The 14,587-nt window shown below is 35.3% G+C and overlaps 1 protein-coding gene across 3 annotated transcripts in view; it reads left to right on the plus strand.

The window, feature by feature from the left end:
• CADM2 (cell adhesion molecule 2) overlaps positions 1-14,587 on the plus strand; it is a 1,064,920-nt gene that overhangs the window by 365,885 nt on the left and 684,448 nt on the right. The window lies entirely within an intron of this gene.

The raw sequence follows: 14,587 nt of genomic DNA on the forward strand, positions 1-14,587 counted from the left end.
AGGTATATATGTGCCACATTTTCCTTGTCCAGTCTATCATCGATGGGCATTTGGGTTGGTTCCAGGTCTTTACTATTGTAAACAGTACCGCAATGAACATACATGTGCATGTGTCTTTATACTAGAACAATTTATAATCCTTTTAATATATACCCAGTAATGGGATTTCTGGGTCAAATGGAATTTCTATTTCTAGGACCTGGAGGAATCCCCACACTGTCTTCCACAATGGTTGAACTAATTTACATTCCCACAAACAGTGTAAAAGTATTTCTAATTCTCCACATCCTCTCCAGCATCTGTTATCTCCAGATGCCATTTAATGATCGCCATTCTAAGTGGCGTGAGTGAGATGGTATCTCAGTGTGGATTTGATTTTCATTTATCTAATGACCAGTGATGATGAACATTTTTTCATAGGTTTGTTGGCCTCATTTATGTCTTCTTTTGAAAAGTGTCTGTTCATGTCCTTCACCCACTTTTGAATGGGTTTGTTTTTTCTTGTAAATCTGTTTTAGTTCTTTGTCAAGTGTTGATCTTTCAAAATTATAAATTTGTAAGGAACAGTTACACATTCGGATAATATCAAAGAGTAAGCACAGCCTACAATCACGGAGTATTCACAATTTGAGGCGTACTTATAGTAGCACCTTCTATACTACTTACAGTCTGATCAGGGCTGGATCTTCTTAAACCACAGGATCACCCTTTCACGGGAACAGGCCCCTAAAATTATTACTGAAATCCACCAGTCCTTACATATAGGGCCCAAGACGTTGCACCGCTTTGTGCAGCACCTCTTTTTCTCACCAGGTCTACAACAGACAATGAAGCAGGTACACACGGCATGCGTTACTTGCTCTAAGGTCTCGTCTCAGGGAGACTTCAAGCCACAATTGTCAACACACTCTATCGCCCCCAAGAAGACCTCCAAAGAAAATGAAATGCACCGGGCACTTCTCTTAACTGGTGGCAATCCCCCATGCTTACCTAGCTGGCTCTTATTATCATCCCCATTATCATTGTTTGTCTTTTGATAATGCTAACCCCTTTTGTCCTCAGGTTTCTACAAGCTCGCATAAGGGAAATTTCCAGGGTGGCCGTAAACCAGATGCTGCTTCACCCCTGTGTCCAACTCCCAACCAAGGCAGCAGCCAACTTACCCTTCTCCCACGCTTTGCCCCTATTCAGCAGGAAGTAGCCAGAAAGAAGCGATGTCCTATATCATCAAAAGGGTCAGAATGTAAGGCCAGTTGCCTTGTCGGGAGGTTGGACACGCCCACCTCTGCACTCAGCACCTAGCTCTGCCGCAGGGCTCCCCTGGAAGGCTCCAGCTGATGCAAGACTCCTGGCGGGTTCTCCCAGCGGAAAACCCTCCCCATCTCAATCCCGCTCCCCTGGAGTCAATCAGAGAACCCAGCTGTTGCTCGCTCCTCCTAGCCATAAAAACCCCATGACCCAGGAAAAAAAATATAATAAGTAGTATAGGAGATGCAAATATTCCAGAAGGAAGTGCTTTTGTTCTAATTATCTTTCAACTTCAGTGAAGGAACAATATGGACATGACTATAACATACATGAAAGTATAGAACCTCGAAGAAACACAAGGTTGTTCCAGAAAATTGGAACGTGTTCAGGGAGACTATGGATGAAAATGGCACAGAGGCAAAAGAAAATAGTGAGGAGAATAGCATGAACCAAGGGATAATGAAAGAAAACGTAGAATACTATAATTTGATACAAGCAGAAAAAATTATTTCTCATTTTTTCATATGATCTTGCATTTCATTAATGAATTTGATTCAATACAATGAATACAAAGAAAAATAACTTGACCTATAATATACATATGAGTATTTAATATGAAAAAAATTGTTCGGTATCCTTTCTTATAATTTTCTGTATAATCCTGTATTTTCAGAGTTTCTTAATACAGTCTCTGTTCTGAAAATCTTTATCAAGACGTTCTCATTGCAATTGTGACCTCTCCTGTTGTAAATGGCATCTTTTGTCTCCTGTTCAGAGATTTCAATTGCTCTCGTAACAGTCTAGAGATTGTTTTCCGTTCACACAGCTTCTCCACATTTATTAAGGTTCAATGTCCAAACGTTTAACCATACAAGAAAGAGTTAAATAAAATGAAGTTGTCTTTTTGTTTAAAGTGACATTTTCCATGTACTCTTATCTCTTCTGTTTCTTCATGTGTTTGTATGTGAACCTCAGTAAAACTGGGACTGGGACCTTAAATACAGATACTGCCGATTTCAGGGTGCTATCGTTCACTGATGTTTATCCTAGGCATTTACTTCTAAAGCTAAGTTTTTTTTCAACTTTTTATCCCAACTTTTCCCTTTCTGTCTTCCCTAATAATCTGTACTTTCATTCAGTGTTACAGTGGGAGAAATAATTGTTTCTATCAGATTTTGAGAATTACTTCATTTAGCTTATTTTTCTTCACACTTTTGAATAACAGAAGTTAATTTTGAATATAAAACATAGATGGAACATGTCAAAAATTGCTCTGCAGATATCACCAACATAAACTGTTGATAAGAAGATAAGACAAAGACGAGTGTTTTAATTATTGCGGAGAGAGAGAACAAAGAACCTTGCAAAAGTTAGACAGTGTCTTGGACTGGGAAAGATACGGTCGGAACATATTGAGAATTGGATGTTTGATTTAAGGTGGGACTTTCAAACTAACTAAGAACTGGACAAGGATGGGTTAAAGATCCTGCCACAACAGTTCAGCATTGGTGGAAACAGCAAGGCGTGAGTTTGAGGCAAGAAGAGCAAAGAATGTTAAGGAAAAACTGCCTGCTGATGTTTCATTGAAGAGCGGGTAGGTGTTTCAAGAAGTCTCTATAATGAACAGTCAAACACTTTGCTTTGGCAGGGTATTTCTGAAAGAATAAATCATGCTTATGAAGATAGAGGAATATTAAAGGAACACTAGGGAAGACAGAGAAACAGCGCAGTCATGTTAATTTAGGCGGTGAGGCGTGATTTTAGTTCTTAGTGTCTAGACTGAGGGTGGGATTAGAAGGTGTTGGTTATCCAAATAATATCCAGATAAATGCTTTCATACCACTATCACATGAATTTGTTTCATATCCAAAGTGAATATAGATTATTTTAATGTTGATATAGCTTTTTATAATACTATGACAAAATACATGTCTAATAAGAAAGCTACTTTTAAATTAACATTTTCTAAAATTACATATTTGTCCCATGATTCATTTTGATATGACTGCCAATTTCCTGTGCATTTTTATTTATTCCTAGTTAACCTCCAACCCCTGTACAGCCAGTATTTCTGCATCTTTCTATAATGTATTTTTATCTAATGAGCTTCCAAATCACCTCTTGGTTTCCTCTTTTCCTATTCCTAATATGAATATATAATCATTTATCTAAATATTATTTGTCTTTTATTTATTCAGATATTTCATTCAGATGTCCAAAAAATACTATGTTCTTTTCATAGAGTCTGGGCACAGAGCAGGAAGTCAGTCAGATCTGCAGCCTCACAGTATTTAGTAGATAAACAAAGACCGTACATGAGCAAGTATTGCAAGAAAGTACCCATCTCGAAAAATAAGGTTTGGGTTTTTAACAACAAAAGAAGTGGGATGTGGGGGAATATATAATTCTCCCACTGCATACCAGACTGCCAAACTGAATTTTGAAAGATGAAATTAAATTCCCCTGTGGAACAAGGTATAGTTTAAAATAAAGGGTATTAATTGAAGCATGAGTTACTGTGGAAAGAATGTTAGCTGAATTTTGTATATAGCTATGATCAAACAGAAAATATTTTCAAGGAACAAGAAAAAATATTCTCAAAAATCATTTCAAAAGGTGAAGATCAGGTATACTGAACCAAGTTTTTGATTTAATAGGCTCAGTCTACCTCTTCATGTTTATCTCTTGGTATCATATTCAGGAACGGTGTATGAACATTTAATACATATATGCGTTAAATCTGTTGACTATTTGATGAACTATATTTCAGATGCTTAGTCAAATAAAGTATTTCTAAATTTGGCATGACTTAACTGAAAAAAAAAGGAGGCATCTTTGCTGAGTTAAAGTGTTTTTGTTTGAACTTACAAGGAAGTTTCCACCAGCTGGTATTGCTTACCATAGTGGTGGAAATATTTCATATTTTAGAATTAAATTATACTCTGTCCAGTCAAACAGAGACATCAAAAGGATATCACATCAAAATAGGCAAAACATATAATTAAAGAAGAAAAGCTGGTGCTTCTTTCAAATGTTAAATTGGAGTAAGTTAACAAAAGAAATAAAATGTGGTGTTTTTCCTTCATGTTCACTCCATTATTGTATGAATTACGTTAAACTTTGTCCCCCTCATGACCTTGAATATTTAACCACCTGCTCCATTTGATCAGGGAACACTCAGGCTTTGAAAAGCTGCCCACATAAGACCTGACAAGAGTGTGCTTCCCAAATATGTAAAGTTTACTGCACAGGCTGAGGGAATGCGGGAATTGCTCAGCTGCTCACAAGTATTTCTGGTCCTGAAAACCTGGGAAAGGGCTTACAGTGCAGCTAAAGGTTTGTAAAGCCCAGGCCTGTCTATATTTGAATAGTGCCATTTAAAATGATATTTAGAATATCATTCTCTTTGCGGGAACATCTGAGACTGTATAGACCAAAAAGGAGGCAGTTTTGCCTCAATTTGTGGGTCATTGACTTTCTTGTGTATTTACTCTGTGGAGTACTTACAAAGTGTAGACACCCATTAGAAAAATGATAGAAATCACATGTATTTACACATGCACACACACCAATATACTAACCTATATAAAATAGTAGTTATTAGAAATACTGTTTAAGTCATATATGGCTGATGACTTAAGAGTATTTCCTTAAATATTTTTACACATTAAGCAGATACAAGATTATGACAATTTATCCTGATTTAAAAGTGCAGGTAACTTATATTTTAGTTTGTGTTTTTTGAGGTTTCTTGAACGTTTAACAATTAAAGCACTACAGTTAATCTTATAAAAATATCTTTTCTAATCAACCCCAAACAACTTTCTAGAATCTATACACACAGATTGTGTTGTCATCTTTTATATTGTAAAAGTAGCACTAGATGACAAACAATTAGGAAAGGAAAGCAGTTGACTTACAGTAAGTTGTGAGTCTGACATTAGTGGGACCTTCTTGCCAAATAAAAGCACAGAAAAATAACCTCAAGATTGTCTAACTTAAGAAGTTTATATTATTCTGTTAATCTTTGAACAAACAGCTAATTTTTTCTATGATTATCACACTGGGAAGTCAGGGAGAGGGCTGATTTTGATTGGGAATTAGGGATTAAAATGTACCCTCACAGCTTCATTTATCTGGAGGACCAGGACTGAATTGGTTTACTTTAGGTTTCTCTCAGAGCTGATTAGGTGGTGCTGCTTTGTTTTCTTGTTTCCTGACTTGGAAGATGATATGATGTAGACTCACAGTGGCAGAAGGGTGAAATATCAATTTTCTTTCCACAGTATCCAGACCAATTACATGCCTTTTTGATATTTCTAATTTTATGAGTTAAAAAGAAAATCACCTTCTTTCTCAAATGACTGGATGACCATGTCAAATCCAATTTAGCCTTTCAAATGATTTTATATTCTCTGAATCTACTCTATCCATGTGGTTCTGGGTATTAATAAACTTGAAATTTTCTCCCCCAAATAGTCAGACACAATGCTATGCTGCTGTTCTTAGAATCATGCTAAGCTTTACAGAGAGATTTTAATTTAATACTAGTGAGTCCTTAATCAGAAGTTTTCAAGTCAGCTTACAATGATTATTTTTACAGGTATGAATTCCTGAAGGCTTATTTATCCTTAAATGCTTTGAACATATTCACTAGATCTATAGAGTGAGAGCTAATCTGTTTTTTGAGATCTTCTAGTAAAATGATTTGTTACATCTTGGATTTTTAAATTTTTTTTATTTTTTCTATACCTCGAAACATTGAAAAGAAATGGAATATCTCATTGACTAGAATTCCAAAGCTCAAGGTACACTTAGGGAAGTTGAAGTCAGTGGCTTTTATCATTGAAGAGAAACATACAGCAGGAATCCATTCTATTAAAGCACTTCAGTAAAGAATCACAGTGAGGCAATTTCCGCCTCTCAATTGCAATGTAGGAAATTCTATGAAAATAAAAATCAGTTGTATAATTTTTATGTTTACCTTTGTCTTTGTTCTTGCCTCTTAAAATTTATACTTCACTCCTTTATTTACATATAAATGTGCATGGTTTTAGAGCTTCAGGGAAATAATTCTGTCTTCCATTTTTCATTTTAATTAATTTTATATAATTCCTTTGCATTAATTATATTTTTTCTGTTTCTTTCTTTAGTTGTTGTTTTTCTTACAGTGAATTATTTTATCACTGAGTCATTATTAAGGATAGCATATGTTTTCTTTCACTTAGATTTCCATTTCGTAACAACCATTCATATCAAATTCTCTTTGGTTACATAGTATTGCTACATCAATTGATTGTATGTCAATAGTAAAAGTATATTCGTTAGGTATCTTGCTTTTTCCTTCATTCCACTCAATTTTTTTGGAAATTCTTATTTCCAAAATCAATGCACCTAAAATTAGTGAAGAATTGGGTAATCATTTGTCCTTGCTTTATAATGAATATTTGGCCATTTATATTATGAAACAAAAATATTAACTTTGTTTCAAAGAAAAGTGAAAATACTTACCTTTCAATTTCAATAAACATTAGGTTTATTGGCACTGAGAGATATGATTATACATTACTATATATATACAATCATTCTAATTTGAATCAAAGTACAAGTATTATCCTTTACTTGTCAATGTAATTTTTTGTTTCCTGGAGCTTACTAATTAGGAATAAAAGTGACTATGAGAGTTGGTTTAAAAGAGTATGACAACCATTAAAATATGCCTTTATTTATATTCTGCTACATGGCATAATGAAATATAGTTTGTACTTTTAAAATGAATGACATAATTAAACATTGAATTACACTAATGTTTAAGTCAACCAATACGTAGAAAATTTTTGATTTATATATGTATGTTGGAGAATTGTTATTCATATGTCAAAACACATCATATCAAGATGTGACCTACAGCAGAGGCAAGGAAAGAAGTGTAAATGCATGTGTCAGTGTGCATGTGGCTGTTTTAAATATGTACATCATTGTATAAAGAATACCTAACACAGAGAGAGAGAGAGAAGGAGAGAGAGAAAGAGAGAGAAAAAAGCCCATTCTATCACTAAGATCAGAAAGTATTTTAAGCTCTGTCAACTGAAGAATAAAGAGGTTCATAAATTTGGAAAGGAGAGTTTTATTTCTCATAAAGAGTTGCAGCTTGAAGGCTTCTCATGCCCTAGGCTGGGAAGCCTGGTCCCTGGCAGAAGACGAGAGTAAGCATTTCAGGGGGTCCTGAAAGGAACAGAAATTTATGCTGAGTGAGGTGAACAAATATACATATTTACTATGCTATAGGAGGAGTCCTGAATATGGGAGATGAGACACGTGCGTGCACAATTGAGCTACATGTGTCTTCATGGCAACCCATGTCCAAAAATGCATTGTCATTAGCTTGTCTCAAGGATTAAGTGTCAATGCTCTGGCTTCAAAAGGCAAAGCGGAGGTTGCAAAACCTCACTGTGTACCCTCTGTGATTCAGCCAAAAGCTGTTCAGGATGGTGGTCAGGTTTTAGGAAAGGAGGCATTGTGAAACTGGTGAACTGTCGCCTCAAAACTGCAAAGACGGAAAGGGAGTCCGGTGGAGGTCGAGATGATTAGCTAAAGGCAACAAAGGAATGAATCATCCGTTTCTTGTTTTCCAGAGCTGGCTTCTCCTTACTCCTTACGAAATAATTTTGGTTAAATGTTAATATGAAAAGAGAATACTGAGGCATGGTCAGCAGCTATCCCATCATGCCCAGGAATTATAAGGTTACTCTAGGCCTCCTTGGGTCAAGATTTAGGATATTATTTCCTGACTTCATATGTAGATTTGTTTGCCATGAAATAAATTGGACTAGATATTTTTTAATAAAAATTAACAAAAGATTTTCATTCAGGCCATTTTTCATTCACTTTTTTAACAAGAATTCATGGATACTTACTCTGTGCCAAGCACTATTTTAGATGCAGAGGGTTGAGCAGGGACAAAACAATTGTAGATAATGATGAGTGCAAAGGAAAAAATAAAACCGTGAAAACATAGCGTTGTGATGTTAGATTGGGTGGCTTTGGAGCCTAGGAGGATAGCTGTAAATTGTTTCTAAGAAAAGAATATTTTAGCAAGTGGCAAAATCTGAGATGATAGTGGGTATATTGTTTCTGAGAACAGAAGGGTCTGTTGTGTTTGACGCAGAATAAAGGAAGGAAGAAGAGTGGGCTAGTGATATATTTATTCTCAGTGTGTTCACAAATCTGAATGACTGCTGCTCACGTTTCATCTTTGTCATAACATGAGCTGGAAGTAAGATATTCTGATCTAAAATAAGATGGTCAACTTTAAACAGGTGGAGATAAAAATGTTGTGATCCACCAAATAGGCCATTTTAAACCATATTTTGAATTAGATAATTCATTCAAATGAATACTGCTGTGGCATGTTTTATATAACAAATAACATGTTTTTCAGTCACAGAAAAGATACTATGCCAACCCTCACTAGCTTGCCTGTCTAGTGGGTGAGGTAGCTATACTATCAGATAATTTCAACAAATGATGTAGCAAACTAAAGAGCTAGATAGCTAAGAACATTCTAATACTAGGGTATTCAGGGTTGTGTTTCTATAAGACTAGTTGAACTCTACCATCAATTTCAAGGAATGACTGGGAGTTAATACAAGGAAAACATAAAGAAAAAAATACTAAGGAGTTGCAGAGAAGGAAGAGCTGTGGTGAAATGGAGTTGAGCATCTCTACACAATTGAGAAATATCTGTAGCTGTTGCACAGAATTCCAGCACAGTGAGAGAGGTTAGAAAGCTAGTTCAGGATCGGTCCATGCAGAATCTGCAGGCCTGTGAAGGACTCTGGTCTTTTGACAAGTGGAAGCCAGATTTTAAGTAGAAACAATAATACAATGAGGTCTGCATTTTGAAAAGATGCCTAAGATGTACATTCTTAACTTTCAGTAGCTCACAAGTTATGGGAAAGAGAAACACATACATAATATTCTTTCACGAGGCACATTAACAAGTTTCTGAGCACAGATAATAACATAGTGAAACTAAGAATGTTCAAATGCTGTGCATTTAATGTTCTCTTTATTTTTCCATGTACATTTGAACTTTATAATATTCAATTTCTACCATTTTAGGAAGACTTTGAAAAAGACCCGTAAAGCAGCACCTGGAAGATTTTATTTATAAACACAAGATTAAATAAAAGTGATGGGAAATTTTTCAATAACTTCTCTATGATAAAATCTGAAAAGTTTATTTAAAGACAAATAGTATGAGATGATATGTGATATCACTGACTTTCCACTCACTGCTGGGGTATAGAAATATAACTATTAGTTGGTAACAGTTCTTCTATAATTAACAAGGCTACTAGAAAAGATGTCTTTTTTTAATTTTATATTTGCATTGAGATAAATTTAATTTAAATTTTGCTATTCTTGTTTTTTAAATTAAATATTGCATAATTTACATACAAACTTCAACATCTGGGAATGGAGGGAAAAAAAACCTAGAAGCACCAAGCATCTAGTCTTTTACTGACTTAATTTTGGAAATGGTTTGTCAACACTCTCCATAATCCTGACTAGCAAATTGTAGAAATTGCCAGCAAGTTTATAAAAAATACAAATTGCTGACATTTCAAACATTAACTGCCAAATAAAAATAATTTAATGTGTCTTTGACACATTTTAAATACACCTTCCTGTACCTTCTACCTGACTGACTGACTTTCAAAGAATTATTTCTATTTCTTCCAACTAACTTTCACCAAATTCTTATAATTAGGATCATTCATTGGATTCAGACCATGTCTCAAAGATAAGGCAATTACCATTTATTATTAAGCGCATATTGTAGCTAGTACTTTCAATACATAGTATTATATTTAATTATTGTATCCATCTTATTGGAGAACAATTACTTTCCACATTTTACAAATGGATAACTCAAGTTCTGTAATATCATTTGACTGATAAATGGCAAAATTAGATCTTTACTCTGTCTAATTCACTCCCAAATCCATTCATCTTTATCATGCTACCTTCCCAAGAAACGCATTAAAATGCACTCACATTTCAGAGCCTGGAAGGTAAGGTAGTATAAAACTTCCATGTCTTCTTTAAGAAATACTAAGTAAATTGTCAATGGGAAAAAACCAGTAGAGATTGTATCATTTATTATTAACTACAATTAGGCAGATGAGAAGAGTTTCTAAGGGAATGAGTCACATCAGAGATGATTGATTAGACGGAACACTTACAGGGAGAGACCTCAAGCTGTATCATCAAATGGAGGAAGAGAATCATGGCTGTGGGTGGACTCATATGTACACCTCTGATTTCATAATAGATTATATGGCCAACCTTTATGTCCTAGAAATGTATTTGTATAGGATACTACAGACCAAGTTATATCAACCTCAGTGTCACTGACATTTTAGCAGGACGATTCATTGTTGTGGGAGACAAGCCTACGAATTGTATAATGTTTTATAATGAATGCTGCAAATTGTATAATGAATGCTGCATCCCTGGCTTCTACTTACTAGATGCCAGTAGCATCTTGTCCCCCAGTTGTCACAATCAAATATGTCTGCAGACCTGGCCAAATGTCCCCTGGACAGCAAAATCACTCCTGGTGGAGAACATTGTTTTTTTCTAATCTGAGCATTGCTTTCTAGAATTATATATCTAAGAAATTTTGAGGTAAGCTAAGTCCAGTCTTATTAACTGCAGAGTATTATATCAACTTTCTCCGAAAATAATAATAATAATAATATTCCCTGGTTCAGAACCAGGGAAAATATTTTTACAAGTAGACTGTGGGCTCAGAGTTTGGTAAAGGGCAGAGCAGCAAACTAGGCAGATTATCCAAGAGTGCCATTGGTAGGTGTGAGTTAAGCCCATCACAACTGTGTGAGCCAAATATGCATTTTAATGTGCCTAAGGATTTCCGAAAACCTTTTGCTATGATGCATTAGACTGGCCAATTTAAACAGTGACTGATCAAAGGAAAGAAATTACATAGCCAATAAAATTGATAATAAATGGAACGAAATCAAGTACTAATTTTAGAAGAACTGTTTATGTGTAACATCCATAAGAAATACTCATTATGAAGACATATTCACTGCATACTGTTAAATTAATGGTAAATTAAGAGTATAATACATACGTGATTCAGAAATGGATAACTTAAGACTAAGAGGCTGTTTTAGTGGCTGGTTAAACAAATGTTTATTTTAACGAATAATTGAATCTGCAAATAGGAAAAAATCTTATAGTTAGTGGGTTGCACTTAATGTGAAATTGTGCAAAATCAACTGCAGGTTAGCAGTTGGTCATTTGTGAAACACTTTATAATGTGACGATAGTTTTGTGTAAACTCAAACAAATATAAATCATTGTCTCAAGAGTCTTAAGACCTGGTACAATCTTTCCACCAGGACATCTTCTTTTACAGCCTCATTACACTTGCCAGTGATTCATGGGTGTTAGGCTTGACTGAGGAGTGTGGAAGGAGCTAAGGAACTCAGTATGCTATATTTCAACCATGCAAATGAGCATATTTCCCTGGGACTAAAAGGCAGCAATGCTAAAAGAAATGGATTAATCTCTGTCCATTCTTGTTATGCTTTTGTTGAGATTTTCAATGTAATCCAAATCCATGAACAAGCATTTTCACCATAGCATTTCATTGTATCTTTAAAGCAATGGGCAGAGCAATTGTAAAGGTTATCAAGAAATACACTGATGCAGGGAAGTCCTGGGGACAAGAAGAGGCAGGGCAATATGTACAGAATGGAAATAAATTTAAAGCAATATCTGTTGGACATCAGCTATGGCAAGTTGTGTTCTAGAGCACAGTGTTTGACCAAGTTGTGAGTCAGTGAAATAAATTCTATCTATTTGGATATAACAGGACCTAAGACACCCCTGACGTGATATTCATAACAAAGCACTCTTTGCTTAGATCAAGACTTCTGATTCTTTCTCTGATTCTCTTTACTCCAGGCCAATGTCAGCATAGTTTTTGTGGTGGGGGAAGGCAGGGGAAGAAGGAGAAGAAAAAATGGAGATTAAGACTCTCGACTCTACCAGTAGACAGTAAGCAAGTTAATAAAACAATGTTTCATTAACTTTATATCTGTAGCCTTCTCCATAGTGCCTTGCATATTGTAAATGCTGCAAAAAATGTAATCCAAGATCTGTGAAAACTAACATTTTCTTTTAAAATTAAACTAAGTTACTATACTTAAACATAAATCGTATTCTATCAGGCAGATTATCAAACCTGTTTAAAAGTCATATAATCAACCTTCCATTAAAGTATTCAAATTCATTTTTTCCACAATGCCATTGAATTCAGGGCTTCTGATAATATGATAATGATAAAATATTTAAAATTAAACTGAAAATGTGAATATTCACATATGCAAAGATGAATACAAAATAATTTGTTCAATATCAAATAGAATTTCTTTGAATTTCTAGAATACAAGTCACTTCAATAAATAAGCAGATTAAATGTTATGGATTTTTACTAAAGATAGCATTGAAAACCATTAGCAAGCAGGACATAAAAAGCTTATATTTATTACAAAGCTTAGTACTTATAATACCAGTGACACATCTACTAGTTTTATCTAATAACACAAAAATATAAAATAAGTTTTTAAAGTATATGATCTATCCTCTCAAAAAAAATAGTGTCTCAGATGAAATCAACATTTAAAAATATAGACAAATACAGGTAAAAACATAAAGGCTGACTTACACAAATCAAATTTGCTTCTCGGGTCAGACTTTTATTTCTTATATTTGGATTCATGTGTCTAACTGTTGGTTGGTCATTACAACTTCTATAACATAAGGTTAGTTGAAAGCTACTATAACAAAAAAACAAGCTAATCAGATTTCTTTCCAAATTGGCCTCTCCTTCAATATTTAGTTTTTAGTATCATCCTTTAAAGTAAGGTAAATCTGTTTCACTTCCTCTCACAAATTCAATGAATCAAATGAGTCACCAGATCCTACTGATTTTTCCTCCTAAATTTTTACAGATTTGTTTCCAGTTCTGACACCCTGTTGCCACTGCCCTGGTTCAGAGCCCCTCTACATTGTATTGAAGCATCACAAGAGTGTGTTACAAACTGGTGTCCTTAATCCTGAGCTTGTTTCCTCAATATTGTTGTCTATCTATGTAGGTCTCACTGAGCCCCTCCTTTGCTTCAAAGTCGTTCTGCAGCTGCAGGGAACCCTCAGCAGTGTGGCATCCTTCGCAAGCTATTTTTCACTCATTGCCTTTGCTCATGCTGCCACCTGCAGGTTTACTTCCCTCTACCCCTAGCATACAGTCTGTCATTTACAATTTTGCATTTACTCTCCTCTTTCGTGTCTCGACCATCAGAAAAAAGGCGTGTCATAGCCATCCTTTATCCCAAGGGACGAGCATAGAATCTTGTTTGCGGTAGGTACCGTTCGAAGATAAGCTTAGACACATTAAAATTTTAAAGGGTTTATTTGAGGATCCAGTGAGTCACGAATTGGGCAGCATAAGACTGCAAGCAGTTTAGCAGTGCTTGCTGGGGGCGGAGGCGCTAGTGAGACAGGAAGTTTTTAAATGAGATTTTCATGGAAACGAGACAAAGAAAACATATTTCATTGGTCAGAGTGGAAAGTCCCTAGAAATTGGTTGGCAGTTTCTGATTGAAACACAGCCTCTAGTTTATTTTTATTGTTTGCATTGGGCTTTGGAAAACTCAGGGGCTGCCTTAGCCTGACGGTCTCCAGATAAAATTATTTTTAACAGTACTAAATAATTATTAAATGAATTAGCTGATCCATAATTGGCAAGCATAGTGATGGGCCTGTCATTTTAAGGATAACACTGGAAACTTGAGCAAATAATCTCCCCAATTAAGTGTTTCAATAAAATAGAAGCTTTTCTTCTTCACTGCCTAACAGCCCCGCATAAGCCTTGCACATCAGAGGGTAGCTTTCTGCCATCTAGGATCCAAGCTCCTTTCCTCTTGCACCACCACCATTGCAAAGGGTCCTGAAATCTGCTTCTGGTCAGCAGAAGGAATGAGAGAAAATGACGACCAGCCCACTTAAACACACGTACACACACAGCAAGAATTAGTCACGAAGCCGTGTCTGGATGTACGTGGATGAAACGGATATAGTCAATTTCTGAGAAGCTACTTCCAGCAAAGTTTTCCTTTGTGTTAGTCTGTGGACAGATGGCCATCTTGACCACGTGACTTAAGGAAGGAAGAGCATACGTATTGTATTTCAAAGGAAGCTAACATTTTCTGAATGTGTTTGTAAAAAGACGATTTCAGTT

Source organism: Sapajus apella, unplaced genomic scaffold, assembly GCF_009761245.1.
Source record: "Sapajus apella isolate SASKATOON/1434 unplaced genomic scaffold, GSC_monkey_1.0 scaffold8, whole genome shotgun sequence".
Lineage (NCBI taxonomy): Eukaryota > Metazoa > Chordata > Mammalia > Primates > Cebidae > Sapajus > Sapajus apella.